Consider the following 16,444-nt stretch of genomic DNA (forward strand, 5'->3'; position numbering starts at 1 on the left):
CACTGATTCTAAATCCTAGAAGAATTGGAGGAACAAGCAAGAATCAAGGAACAAGCATGGAATAAAGGAAATAATATAGGACAAGACTTCCTCCCTCAAGCCCTTCAGGGCACGGAATTCAAACTCCAATGACAGTATCCATGATTGGGTCCCACCTGATTCTGCCTTTATTAAAGTTAAAATAAAAAAGTAAAATTAAATTAAATTAAATTAAAATTTAAAATTCACTATTTGTTGAGCAGTATCTTTATGCTATGTGTTGTACAAAGCACTTCACATAACTACTTCATTTAATACTGACATGAACTCTAGTAGGCTAATTGTATTCTTATCCCCATTTTATGTTGGAAAAAATCTAAGGCTAAAATAAATGTTACTTGCCCAAAGTCTCACAACTACAAAAAGGCCAAGTCATGATTTCAGCCCAAGTTAATTCAATGCCAAAGCCCAACTCCAGGTGTTGAATCTTCGTCATTTAATTCAATTCTGAGTTTTTCTTTTCTCACTTCATGTTGAGATCCCTGCAGTCTGATAACTGAGGTTCCTGCTCTAGTCCTCTCCCCATCTCAAGCTATGTGCCAACTGTCCCCGGAAATGCTTGTAGCCTCCTTCTGGCCTCCTGTGTGAGCACAGATCAATAAGGAAAGGATTAAAATCAATACAGAGACTTGAAGTTAGCATGTGCTTCATTCTTTGCCTTCTTCAGTATCAGACTTGGTTCAAGAACACCAAATAAAGCTGCTGCAGTTCTCAGATACATTTTATATAGAATGGACAAGGAACAAATGACAACTTAAAGAAATAGTAAATCATTTCCCCTCATAAAAAGTATTCTTTATGAGATCATTCTTCACACTTTGATTCTGCTGTTTCTTGTGCGATTAATTTATGCAGTTTTACCAGCTGAAAGCATGGGTAGGCCAAACATGCTGATGCCAAATTTTCAGTGGAGATGACACAACAGAATCTGAGATCCACCACAGCAGAAGGTTCAGAACCAACAGTCAGTATTTCTTTTTCAAGCTTACAAAAAAGCATACAGTCCCAAACAGTGAGCAAACTGTTCTGACTTTTTCCCCATGGCCTATTAAGGGTATAGACCTATTATTCTTAAACAGTCCCCAAGAGGCTTTTGAAGGAGTAGAAGTAACTAAAGAATAATCACAAAAGAATTCCTGACTTTTGCTTTCATTTAAAAAAACAAAACAACAATAAACTTTTAATATAACCATATCAAAATTTTCTACATTACAGAAGATGAAAATATCATTTATAATTCTACTCCCTAATACAACTACTAAGAATATCTTTATGTATTTCTTTTCATCATTTCATTATCTTTTTCCTGGTTGAAATAATAATGCCCATAAAGATGCAAGCAAGCAATTCATAGAAGAAGAAGAAATGGAAGTGAACATTAAGTATGCTTCACTGAAAATCAGGAAAATTGAAATTAAAACAATGAGGCATTATTCATTGGCAAAAATTCAAAGATTAAAAATATTCACTTTTGGATGCGGGCACAGCTATATTCCATTTGCTGGAGTATATATTGGAAAAAGGACACTGGGGGAGAAATTTGGCAGTATCTATTAAAATTCTATTTTTGAGGTATCATCCTACAGAAATGTTCACATACATGTACAAAAATATATGTGTAACAGTGCTCACTGAATAATTGTTTGCAGAGTTAAAAAAGATACCATCTAAATCTGCATCAGTAGAAGAATGGTTAAATAAATTACAACATGTTGATACTGGCAACAGTAGATGTTTAATAATATGACATAATGTTAATAACAGCAATGTCAGTTATGGGAAAGATTTCCAAAACATTTCACCCACTAATAAAAACATGTTCTAGACTACAGATTTAATGTATCTCATTATGAAAAAAATGGCACATGGAAATGTATAGAAGGTGAGAAGGGAAATGCATGAAGGTACTGACAATGATTACATATGGAATCAAGAGTCAGATTAGAAAAAGTCATAAAGAAGTTTTTTTGTATAGTCTTTTGAAATTTAATGATAAGATAACATACATGTATTTGAATTTTTATAATGCAATTATATACCTATATTTGTTGTGTAAGTTTTAAAATGTTGGACTGAAGAAATTATAATATTCATGTAATTTTAGATATCATCAGGTTCATTCAACACTATATCCAAACATTTTCTTTGCTTTTAATAACCATTATTTTAATAATATAAAATATCCCATCCAGCAAATATGCCACTTTACATAATAACTCCCCTATTGCTGTACTTTTACATTGTTATCACATTTCACTATAGAAAATGTTGCAATATACATTTTTTTAGAGATAGGGTTTTTAATTTTATTCATTTGGAAATAAATTTCTATAGGTTAGAGCCCAAGGATGGGATTACTTGGTGGAATGTTGAGAATCCTATTGAATTGAAAAATCCTCTTGAAACCAAGAGCAAGACCCTATTGCTCCTGACCCCTTCTGCCAAGATCTTATTGACAGTCTCCCCTACAAATGGAAACGCTCTGTTTTATTTGGTCAGTTTGTCCCCTTGTACTTTTATCTAAGTGATTTGATCTCAAATGATAAACAACTGATATTTCTACCATCTCAAATTTTGTGGCTGAACCCAGCTCCAAAATAGTAAGGTGAAGCAAGGTGGCAAGAAGGTGGCTTGTCTTTATCATAATTTGCCAACATGAAGACTCAGACATCAGTAACTACTTACTATTCCAGAAAGCATTCTCTGGTTGGTTAGGACAGTGTTATAGAACATCTTTTCCCAGAAGGCAATGAAGTTGCTCAGCAAGAGCAGCCTTTTGTGGAAGAAAAACCTGATAAAGATTGAGTAGCCCCAGGAAAGTTGTGCTTTCTTTTTGGAACAAGGTGTATCTTGAATTATATGAATTCAATCTTGGTGAAAACCAACTGCATTCATACAGCCCAAGATAAACATTTTCACTTGTTGTTGTTGTTCCCTGAGTACCTGATCCTGCAGTCTTTTGCACCCAGATTCACTTAGGAATTCTTCTGCTGCTAACACCATCCATTCTCTTGTTCTGAACCCTGATCTGCCTTTTAGGAAAAATATCTAGTTTTTCCTTGAAACCTCTGGAGAAATCCCCAGGGAAGTTTAGAGTAAATGCTTTAATTAAGTGACTAGCAAAATAATACAGTAGAATTAGAAAGTGTATATAACCACAAATATATAATAATCAACAATTATATATAAGTCATTTACAGTGCCCCATCAAAAAGTGAAATCTTGAAAGTGAGAATGACCTTTTTGGCTGCCTAGATAAATGTGACAGAAGTGAAGTTTCAGAGTATCCAGAGCTATGTCATAAAAAGCAATATGGCCTTCTCTGCTCCCCATTCCCACCTACCCTTGATGTTTACCCTTGGAACTCAGCCACCACATTGTGAGGAAGCATATCAGTTTGGAGGGACCATGTGTGGGTATTACATCCTATATGTTACTCTCCACTAAGGTCTTAGTCAATAGCCAACATTAACTACCACAGATGTGAATAAGCAAGCTTCACCTTGGTTCTCATCTGTGGGTAATACTGCCTCCCTAGGGAGAGAGGGAGCATTTGACATTTTTTGGTTGTTATGACTAGAGAGAGAGTACTACTGACATCTAATGGGTAGAGACCCAGAATACTGCTAAACATCCTACAAAGTCCAGTCCCTTTCAACAGAGAATATCCAATGCACAATGTTAATAGTACTAAAGTAGAGAGATACTCTGCTTTAGAAGATTCAAGCCTCCAGTCTTTGAGCCATGCCAGCTGATTCTAAATGAAGCAGAGACAAGCTGTCCCTGCCAAGCTCTGCCCAAATTGCACTTTCATGAGGTGATTTGTTTTGCAGCAATGAATAATTGGAACACTGTCTAATAAGTGGAAGAACTGAGTCCTATCCTCAGGTCTTTGTGACTCTGAAGCTCATATACCTCCCCTGCTATCTTGAAGGGACACAGCAACAAAGAAAGAAAAAAGAGCAGCTTTACCCAAAGTGTGGCTGAGACCTGGGCACAGAATAAAGGAACTATGACTATTACCAAGAAGAATCAAAGAAATATTTCTCATTGGGTAGTCCTTTGTGTTTCTAATCTCAAACTCAACACTAACTACTTTCTTCTTTGGAAAAGCTGGGGAGAGAAGTCTCAGTTTCCTTGTCACAAGTTTCTCATGAATATGCTTTTGGGGGTTTGTTTTTGTCTGTTGACCCCAAATACTCCTCTAGTAACTTCTACCATCTGAGATTCTAAAGAGGCTCACCTTTCCCCTAGTAAACAGAAAAGATTGTTTTTCACAACTACATTTTTTCCCTAGAAAGAATTGATTGATCAGGATCTTTTCTCAAACCATATCACACCCTACTTTGTTCATAAAAATCCTTTAAGCAATCAACTGATTTCCTAAGTATCTCACCATTTCAAAGTGGGAGGGACAGCATCCCAGTAATTCTACTTCTGATGTCTTAAAAAAAAATAATCTGAAGTTTAGAGAAATATTTATGAGTAGAACTGTTCATGGAAAGATTATTTGTAAGAGTTAAAAGCTGGAGAAAAAAATGTTAGGGTCTGACAATAAGGTAACATAAATTTATTATATAAATCTACAGCAAAATACCATGTGACCATTGTTCTATTCTGGGCCCTGCTTCTAATCTTACTTGTTATACCTTCCCTATGCAGTTGATCTACTCCATGGCTACGATGACCATGTCTGTTTCTCAAGACTAGATCTCACTCCCAAGTTTAGGCCCAACATATTTAAATTCCTGCTGGATACCTCTGCATTGATGTTGTTCAAATCCCATTATCTTTCTCCAAAATTTCCTGTCCTACATTCTCTATTGGAGTTACTGACAACACCTTCTGCCAGAACCCAAGCAAGAATCATGGGCACCATCTGTGATTAATCCATTTTTTTTTTCCTGCATGCCCCATATCCAGTTAATCCTATATTCTTTCATTCTATTACGTCTCTCCTAAATTTCTGTTGAATTAAGTTTCAGTTTTCTTACCCAGTTGCCACCACGCTACCTCAGGTCACCATCACCTCTTAACCTGAATCCCTGCAGTAGATTCTAAATGGATCCCATTTTCTACAGCCAAAGTGATCCTTTTAAAACACAAACGTGATCAATTCCCCTTGCTTAAAGCCCTTCACAATATACCATTGTTTTAGTATAAAATTAAAACTGCTTACTGGGTTTTGAAAGGCCATTCATCTCAGACCATTCTAATTCTCCAAATCTCTTTGAATGTTATGGTCCAGCCAGCTATGGTATTTACAGTTTTGTGATATTACATTCATACTTTAGGGCTTTACACATACACTGTTTATCTCTAGCTAGATCACTCCTCCTCTCATTCCTAATCCCAATTTGTTACTAACATGGCTAATGCCTGCTTTAATTTTCTGCTTTCAATGTCTAGAAAGGCCAAGTTTTCTTACTTCATATGCTGTTCCATGTTCATGGAATTCCTCCTCAACATAGGTAGACAGACACATTAAACTAGTGTGGTAGCTATAAAAAGTGCCTCTCAGCTCTCCTAGTATGGCATACAGATTAGATTGATAGCCATAGTGTCTTTGCTCTGAATCCAGTACTGCCTTTATACTAAGGCCAGACTTTTCACAGGCTGTTCCAAGTCACTAGCAGTCCCATTCCTGGGAGACAGGAGATTTCTCTGACAAGTACTTTGGCTTGGGGACTCCCCATTAGCCTTGCCATACTTCCTCAGACTTGTGCTGTAGCCTGTGACATTTGTTCCTTCTCTGTCTCCTTTAAAGAAATCAGACCTACATCCTGATCTGATGACTCTTCTAATCTCCTCAAAATTCCATCCTGTTATCCCACATAGACATTTTCTTAGTAAATATCTGTATAATGAATCATCCTATCTTGGTACTCACTTCTTAGAGAACTAATGCAAGTTGTATTGAGAATGGTCCAGGAAAACAGATGGTTCATTCACCTGATGGACATAGAGAACAACATTCTATTTGTTAGGTGGGGCATTTATTTTCATGGATAATCCCTGGAAAAAATTAACAGCTCAAATGATAAATATTTCAGTAGTGGTGGCCTGATAAAATACCTTGGTGGAGAGGAATGCTATTGTAACAGTTCACTGGCTTTGAGGACTTTTCCTGGGACATGGGCTATGTCACTCTGGCAAGGACTACAGGAAATATGGCAGACTTGCAGCTAGGATGGCCCTTAGACATCTGGAAAAAGTGGTGGCCAGTGGCCAGTGATAAAAAATATCTGAGTTGTTCTGGTAGGTGACAGAGAAAGAAATATAGAGGCTGAAGGAAGTGAGTGTATTGCAGTAGATATGTTGTGAAAGACCAGAAGACTAACAAAAGACTGAAGAACAGTGCTGAGGACACACCATTCATCAAGTCCATTAGGAATCTGCCACTGAAAGGGACACCAGCATCACTAAGAATCCAGTAGTAACTGTCTTCTGTAGGGCAGTGCTGATGGTAGAAAAAATAATCACAGCGTTGGGCACTTTAATGGCCGTGATAGTGATGGTTCCCCAAGGTAATAGAGGCCATGTAGACATCAGTAGCCAATTATTATTAATGACCAGAAGAGTCATAGATTGCTGGTAATCAGTGGACCCTTTTAATCTGGAAACTTAGATTTTCAGTACTTGGACATTTTCTTTCATACATTATTTAATAATTTATTTCTTTCTATATTATCTGTTTCTGGAATTCATTAGCTCAGTGGTTTTTCTTCCTAGATTGATCTTTGAAAAATTTTTTTCTGTACTTGTATCCATTCCATATATGTTTTTTGTGTTGCACTTTCTAAAAACTCTTCCAGGGGCGTTTGGATGGCTCAGTCGGTTAGGTGTCCGACTTCAGCTTGAGTCATGATCTTGTGGTCCATGGGTTTGAGCCTGCATCACGTTCTGTGCTGATGGCTCAGAGCCTGGAGCCTGCTTCCGATTCTGTGTCTCTCTCTGCCCCTCCCCTGCCCATGCTCTCTCTCTGTCTATCTCAAGAATAAATAAACATTAAAAAAAGTTTTCTTTTTAAATTTTAACTTTGTCTTCCAACACTTTTATTGATTTGTTGTTGTTTTCCTGGTTCTTATATTTTAGTTTCTAAGAGTTCTTTCTTGGTGTTGTTCTTTTTCTATATTATCCTGTTATTATTTCAGGTGCGATTTCTTCTCTTATCCTTCTGAGGATACAAATTATGAGGTGGGTGAGCCTTTTTTTTTTTTTTTGTCTTTGTTTCCTCTGAAGATTTTGTTCTCTGTTTGCTTTGGCCTCTCACTTTCAAGTTAGAGGTTTTGTTTAATTTTCTTGTAATCTGTAGCATGCCATACATATTAAGATAAAGATTCCACAAATATGGCTGGAGCTTTTCTAGGGGAAGGAGGAGAAAACATAAGCTTTTAAATTGGTAGGCTTCATTATAGAGTCATCAGGCATGAAGATAGCTTTTTAGATAGCAAAGCCTAATGTAACTGACATTGGGACCGCTTGTCAATTTGCAAGAAAAGAATCTTATTTTCTTCAGCCTGAGGTAGGTAAATTGCTGGCTATTGTTCTGGGAAGGGTGTTGGAGAGGACTCATGATTAAGGATACAGACCTCCCTGGATCCTTCTGTTTTCAACCTATGTACCATCCACTGTGCCTGGACTTCATTTTATTTCATTTCAGTGTCACTCTCTGCGGGCATCTAGGTTACAGCTTCCTTCCCTTGCTGAGTTAGTTTCTATTCCTTCATTTTTTTCTCTCTTTTTCAAAAATTTATCATGACTCATCTGCTTTTGTCTTCTCTCCTGATCCATTTATTTGTACCTTGTAGTTCTATGCTTTTAAAAGATCCTTCTAATGATATTTCAGAAGGAATTCTATAGGGAGAGGAGATAAATACATCTGTTCAGTCACACTCCCATCTTTTTCTTCCTGGTTTAAATGCTACTTTTATCATACCCTAAAATTGGCATGTAATTGGCAATATTTTAAAGCATTCTAATCTATTCTGCTGTGCTATCTAATTATGTAACAGTACCAGATTTCTAATTATCATGACTTTAAAATGTATTTTCATATCTGGCAGTATAATTCCTAATCATAATTCTTCTTTTTTAAAATTTCAAAAATTTTCTTGGCTGTTCTCACACTTTTTAGATTAACTTTAAAATCAAGTTGTAACAAATTTATAAGTCAATTTGATAAAATTGACTTTTTCTATTAGTGTCTCTACATTTAAGAACTTTGTATAAGTCCATTTATTCAGTAAAGTTTTATGTTTCTTTCATACTAATACTGATTAATTCCTAAATCTATTCTCAGGCATTTCATGTTTGCATTTTATTTTGAAAAGAAACTTTTAAATTATATTTTATAATGTGCTTATACAATGAGAAACTGATTTTTTAAAATTTCGTTTTATAATTTGAAATTCTACAGGTTGCTAAGTATTTTAGTAGGTTCCCTCTGATTCACTTAGGTTTTCTGGGTACATAATCCTATCATCTGGAAATGATAGTAGTTGTCTGACGTTCAAGAATGATTTTTACTCATTTTCCTGCATTATTACACTGGCTTCCATTTGAAATATATACTTAAATAATAAAAAAGATCAAATGCCACTTTTATCACTTTGGTAGCTATGTAGCCACTTAACTTGTTTCACTGCATTAGTTAATAGTGTGTTATTACAGTAATGCTGGCAATCTAAAAATGACAGAATATCGCTCTTAGAATTAATATTAATGGAAATGCGTTTAGGAAGCCATTGCTGTTGGTTTCTGCTCTAATCCTCAGGGGCCAGATTGCCTGGATTTGAATCAGTGATGTGCTGGAGCCTGCTCAAACAGGCTCATAAAAGCAAATTGTGTGCATCTCCTTCCAATTCCACTCACAGTGTTGATTTATTGGTAACTTGAAATTGATCATGGTGGGAGTACTTGCAGACACTACAAGTCAGGGACTTTCGGAGAGAGGGGAAGGGAGAGCGAGGAGATAGGCTGTTTGTTAAGCATTGCCAAGCATTTACCAGCACACCACTAGTTTGAATCCTTATTCTGTTGCTTACTAGGTAACTCTGGGCAAGTTATCTATCTACATCTCAATTTCCTCATTTGAGAGTGAGAGAAACACTAACGACTCCCTCATAATTTGTTATGAAGATGAAAGGGATTAAAATGTATAAAGTATTTAAAATAGTGTGAGATACATTACAATCATTGCAATTTTCTTTTTCTCTAATTTGTAACTTTTTATTGTATCCTTATTGTGGCCTTCTTTCTGGTCTCCTTAGTCATGTTTTTCTAACTTGCATTGAGTACTTATTTCATGTATTTTAATTCTTTCTTATTTACCAACAGCCTTTAAGACTATTAATTTATCTCTAAATTCACTTTTGACCACATTCTATATTTTCCTTATATATTTTGTTTCATTTTATTTTACATAAACTTTGAGTTGCAGATATTTTTCAGAGTAATATATGCACAGGGTTACATAATAGAGTTCTGAAGGATCTGTAAAGAAAATTAACCAACTTAGGACCTAATATCACCACTCAAATGTCACTAACTAGTGTTAGCCATTTTAACCAATTTTGTTTTAATTCCTCTAGTGATAATCTATTTATCTCTAAATAAGATCGATGCACTTCTATTTCAGGATTCAAATAATTTAGATAATATCTATTGACTTCTTGTTTTAATAGATAAAGAGTTAACATACTTCTGTCACTCCCTCTTTCCTCACTAGAATTATACCATTGTTTTAAATTTCCATTTATAGTAACATTCTTAAACCATCACTTCTTTTCCAACTAACAATATACACATTTTAACTAATCTCTTTGTATGATAAGAACATTATCATTATTCCTCTTCTATTGCTTTTCCAAATCCCAAATGGTATCAGTTTTATCATAGCTTTTCCATTGTCATTTTTACTAACATTTTTATTTTCTTCTCTAACCTTAGTTTTTTCATGGTTTAATTATAAACTGGTTATAAGATTCTATGATTAAAGCCAATACACAGTAATGACATTCTAATGACTGAGTTTTTCAGCTGTTCTTTTAAACAGTTTTGTCAGATTACCTGTACCATAAAAGAATATTCTTGGGCCAAGTTCATATTTATTATTTTTGTCTACACTCTACTGAATGATACAAGTTAGATGGCTGACTCCCTGGATTATGTCTTCCTTGTATAGTTGTGTGTGTGTGTGTTTTGTAGTAATAGAATCTCTGCTTGCCTTTGTCTGTGTGCTGTTATCATATAAAGTATTCCCAAGCTCTCCATCAGAGTTTATTTTCCATCACATTCTAAATTGTTTTGGTTTTTCCCCAGAGTCCTTTGTTCTCCCATCTCTCCAATGTGGATTTGGAGGCCACGGATAGAACTGCACTTTCCCTCATTGTTCCCTGACCTCACGTTTTAGTTCATTCCCTTATTTCAACGGAATACATCCTCTTGAAAAATAAAGCCTAAAAAAGACAATATCTGAGCCCTTACATGTCATAAGATATTTTTATCCTGTCCTCACACTTGATTGATAATATGACTGGGGAGAGTTGAGTATGAAAATTGCTTTTCCTCAGCTACATGAAGGCATTTGCTCCTTTGTTTCATAGTATCCAGCATTTCTGAGAAATATGACTTCAGTTGGATTCTCATTCTTTTGTAGATTATTTTTGGTTCCCTTTGGAAATTTCAGGCACTCCTTTTTATGCTTGATTTTCTAATACTTCACATGGATCTGTCAAATTTGAATCTTTTATTCATCTATCTTGTCAACACTTGAAAATTTTTCCTTCAGTTCTAGGAAATTATACTTTTATATTTATAACTTATTTATATTTATAATTTAATACCATTCTTTCCAGCTCTTCTCTGTCCTCTCTTTTTGGATGATCTAGTAATTGGATATTGGACTCCCAGAATTGACCCTCTGTGTCTCTTATCCTTTTCCATATATTTTTATGCTTGTCTTTTTATTACACATTCTGTTTAAGTTTTTTAACTTTATGTTTCAAATAATCATTATTTTTTTAATCCAGTAATCATTTATTTAATTTTTAAGAGTTTTATCTTATTGAGTTTGCCTTTCCCATTGAAGATAGACAGTACTAGTTTTATTGCATGCATTAATTATAGTCTTGAATTTTTCTGAGATTAATAATTGGAGCTTTCTTTTTCAAGTTCTTTTCTTTTCCCTAATTTATTTCTGTTTTCTCTAGAGGCAGTTTTTTCCATTTTATTCTCTTGGTTTGTTTTGTTTTGTTTTTTTTTGTTTTTTTTTTTATCATGCTGCAGGCTTTCCTCAAATGTCTGGTGATCTTTGTGTTTTCATTTATATTTAAAAACCTATAAATGTAACTTGGATTTCCTCATTGAGGCAAAAATATTTAAATAACTTTTAATTGAAAGAGCTATTTCTGTTGATTTTCTTTTGTTTTGTTGGATTTAAACTCTTCTAACTAAATTACTATTTGATTCTATTGATATCAGGGGCTGTGACCTGTACAATTTTCACTCTTGAAGATAAATTAAGATGCAATTTGTGGCTTATATGATTAGTTTTTATAAATATTTCATGAATATTATACATACACACACATATATATAATCAGGTTTAATAATAACATGTTTAAAATATTTCAATCTTATTAATTTTTGTCATGTTGATCTGTCAATGACTGCGAGATTTCCACTAAACTCTCCCTTTACAGCAGTACTAACAATGTTTTTATTTTCCATATATTCCATTTTTAATTTGTAAAATATTAATGAAAAAGCAAAGCTAGTATTTCAAAATCCACATGACACACCACCCAGAATGAACATAAAATATTTGTTATATTTGCTACAGTTCTTTAAAAAACAAAAATAACATTTTATTTAGTTAATTAAAACTAAATAAAATTTTATTTAAATGAAATGACACAAATAATATAAAGTTGGATTCCATTTGATCCTCAGAGAAGCCTATTCTCCTTTCTCTCCCCTCAAACAAGAATGAATTTGTTGTATATTTCTTCAGTCTATGTATCTATTTATTTATTACATAATAACATGAATATGCAAATGTGCATATATATATAACATTTCTTGGTATTTTAAATTTTTCTCTCAATTATATTATACTTATGTTTCTTTCTACAGCTTTTTAAAAATTCAACATTATGTTTTAGAGACTTAGTTTATTCATACATTTTTATTATTTTCAGTGGTGTTTTTCCTAGAATTGTCTTGCCAGTTCTTGGGCTTCTCCTAACTTTCTGGATCAAACTTTTATTGTTGGAATTTCATGAAATTTACAGATAAGAAGAAAATCACCATGTTTGCAGGATTTAAAAATGCCACCTAGAACCTGATAAATTTCATTATTGATTTATATTATTATAATTTAAGCATGCCACTTAGAAATATTAAATACCTAGATTTTGTTTTGTTTTTCCCAATTTCAACTCTGCCTTTTAATTTCTGAGTTTTTCCATGTGCATTTGTTTTGATTACACATACATTTGTGCTTGTTTTTACCACACTATTTTGTTTTCAGTTTACCATATTTTTCCCTTCCTCTATTTCTGGAATAAATTAAGCTTTATTAGTTCTTTTGTTCCCAAATAGTAGGCTGCCTTAAAATTACATCTGTAAATAGTTCCTTCAGTAAATGTCTATGAATGGCAAACTTTGTTAGTGTTTTAAGAAATTCTGTATGCACTCTTGATTAATACTTTATATGATAGGTATTCTCTGCACTTTGAAAATATTATTCCATTGGCCTCAGGCATCCACTGTTGCCCCCAAGAAGTCCACTTGTTATTGGTCTACTTGTTGCTATTTGGGAGACTTTGTTTTTTTCTTTGGTTGCTTTTAAGATTTTCTCTATATCCTTGATATTCTGCAATTTCACAACAAAATAAACTTTTAAAATTGAGATGTCTTTGACATATAACATTGTGTTAGTTTTAAGTATACAAAATAATGATTCGATGTATGTATATATTACAAAACGATCATTGCAATAACTTATCATTTATCATCATATATGCTTTTTTTTCTTATTATGAGAACTTTTAAGATTTATTCCCATAGATCTTTTAAAACACAATACACTATTGTTAACAGTAGTTGGCATGCTGTGTATTACATCCCCAGGACTTACTTATCTTATAACTGGAAGTTTGTGCCTTGACCAACTTCACCCATATTTTTACTATTCCTCGCTGGTACTGTGTCTCTTCAATGTTAGGGTTCAGAACTATCTATCTATCTATCTATCTATCTATCTATCTATCTATTTTTAGAGAGAGAGCATAAGCAATGGAGAGGGGCAGAGGGAGAAAGAGAATCTTAAGCAGGCTGCATGCTCAGCGTGGAGCCCAACTTGGGGCTCAATCCCACAACCCTGGGATCATGATCTGAGCCAAAATCAAGAATTAGATGCTTAACTGACTGAGCCACCCAGGCTCCCCAGGACTCAGACCTCTCTTGACATTATCTCTGAATATTGCCTCTCTCTCATTTTCTCCTTTTACAATTCTTATTATTATGTATAAAACCATTTAGACTTATGAACCATGGCTTTTAACTATATTTTGGTATTATCTGTTTCTCATAATCTCTTCCTAATAAGTCACCTCTATCTAATTTTGTTCATGATGTCCACAAACAGAAATCCTTAATTTTGATATAATCAATCACTCTTAATGGCTTAAAAAAAAAACAATGACTTGGTCTGATGAATTTTTTTAAGAACTACTTCCTACCTATTTCTCCTATTTATATTATAGCTTTATATTTTACATTTATATTTATAATTGATCTGGTCTTATCCTTCATGTATGATGGTGAGATATATTTTCTAATTCCTATGATTTACTACTATTTAGTTTCTACATCTTAGACCTGTTTTAATAACTTACAGTTTTCCAGAATTTATTCATCTTGCAAAACTAAAACTTTATACCCATTTAACATTTTCCTTTTCCTTTACCCCCAGTAACCACCGTTCTATTCTCTGCTTCTAAGATTTTTACTATTTTAGATGCCTCGTGTAAGGGAAATCATGCAGTATTTGTCCTTCTGAGACTGGCTTTTTTCACCTAGCATAGTGTCCTCCAGAGTCATCTATTTTGTCACAATTGGAAGGATTTCCTTCTTTTTTAAGACTGAATAATATTCCATTGTATATATATAAACCACATTTTCTTTATTTAGTCATCTGTCAATGAACATTTGAGTTGCTTCCGTATCTTGGCTATTGTGAATAGTGCTACAGTGAACATGGGAGTGAAGATATTCAGGATCCTGATTTTAATTCTTTTGGATATATAGTTGGAAGTGAAATTGCTAGATCATATGGCAGTTTTATTTAAAAAATTTTAAGGAATCTCCACACTGTTTTCCTTAATGGCTACACCAGTTTACATTCCCACCAACGGTGTACAAGAATTCCAATATATCTCCATCCTTATCAAGACTTGTTATATTTTTATTTTTTGATAATAGCCATCCTAAAAGTTATGAGGTGATTATCTCATTATGATTTTGACTTGTATTTTTTTGTTGACTAAGGATATTAGGCAATTTTTCATTAAAATAAAACAAATAATTTCATTATTTTCTTTCCTACAAACCATCCATTTGAGATTTTCAACTGGAGTGGTATAAAGTTGTATGTAATTTCTATAATTTCTATAATTTTAATTACCTTCTCACCTACTTTGTACATACTTCAACTTCTAATTTTTGTGTGTTTTATTTCTTTTAAACTAGATTTGTTAGAGAAATTGTCTGTTTTATTCCTCTCTTTTGTTTTTGGTTTCCAAAGTTTTGACTCTCAAGTTGATTCATTAATTTGACTCTTTCAATTTCAAACTTCTTTTTTATAACAATGATTTAAGATAACAATGATATCAAGCTATGAGAAATTCAAATACTAATAAATACTAGAAGAGACTGCAATGAGAGTCCAGGCTTCTTAGAGTTATTTCATGTAAGCCGTGAACATTTTAGCTGATAATTAAAGAACTAAGGTACATCTTTATTACATTTTTTACATAGGCCTAAAAATATTTTTAATGAAAAAAAAAAGAGATGATATCTCCAGAGTACCAAGGGGTAAATGACATGAATTAAAATTTTCCACTAGGCTATCACTGACAAATGAATATATATATATACATATATCCTATATATATACAGGATAGTCTCAAATACTCAGGAATTCATAAATCTTGTCTGAAAAATCTGCTTGAAGACACAATCCAGCCATCTTAAAGATGAATCAACAAACTAACTCACAAAAGGTGATGACACAATAAGGATAAGGAAACTGGCAGGAAGTTCTGAATCCACTTAAACATAGCCATCACTGTGGCTACAAAACAAAGTAATCATTTCAATTCTTGAGTTTAAATTCCATAATTTAAGATCATAATGTTTTAATGTAATAGTATAGAGTGAAATAAATAGTTATGGAATAAAACAAATCTCAAAAAACATCAATAAAAATGGGTTGAGGGAAGACTTGGAAGGGAAAATGGTGAGAGAGAGGTAAAAGTGGGAATGTTTTTGACAGTCAAACAAAAGATAAAATTTCATTTCTGAAGTTGATATACATTGAAAAATATGTTTTAATCACATTCGTGAAAGATACGAAAGACACTTTAAATGGAGGTTTCAGAAACAGAGTGTATTTATTTTAAAGCATATGTGTAACAACTTTTAAAAATTGATTACTGATAAATTGATTCTAGAAGCCTTTTTTTAAAAATGCATTTATTTAAAGCCATTTAAATTGTTTACAAAGTTGTAGCAAATACTCAAGAGACAGGCTTATTTGAAGTGGGAAATGTAATTTTGTAGGTTTCTTTTTACTTTTTTGTTTTTGCATCATAAACTGAATTATAAAGAGGTGTTTGTAAAAAAAATAAAAATAAAAGAGGTGTTTGTAAGATCATTGTGCATGGTTTATAATATAAATAGTTTTAAGGAGATGATGGCTAGGGTTAGGAGGTGAAATTAGTAGTTAGAATTGGAGATTAGGGTAGAGCTAGTTAGTGTTTGGAACTAGGATTTGGGGTTAGATATCAGAGATTAAATTTGGCATAGAGTGGAAGAAGTATAAAAGTGTTTGGAAGGTTTTTTATTTATAATGTTGACTTGTTAAAGATATATTTTGATACCTAAGTGTTTCCTTACTACTGTTGAAAGATATTTTCTTTAAAAAAAATACACGTGCCCTCCATTTGTTGCAGCATTATTTACAATAGTCAAGATATAGAAGCAACCTAAGTGTTCAATACTTGAATGGATAGGGAAGATATAGTGTATATATATATATATGTATATATATATATACATGTATATATGTATATACATGTATATATATGTATATATGTATATATATACACATATATGT

The sequence above is a fragment of the Prionailurus bengalensis genome, chromosome C2 (genome assembly GCF_016509475.1).
Source record: "Prionailurus bengalensis isolate Pbe53 chromosome C2, Fcat_Pben_1.1_paternal_pri, whole genome shotgun sequence".
NCBI classification, from domain to species: Eukaryota; Metazoa; Chordata; class Mammalia; order Carnivora; family Felidae; genus Prionailurus; species Prionailurus bengalensis.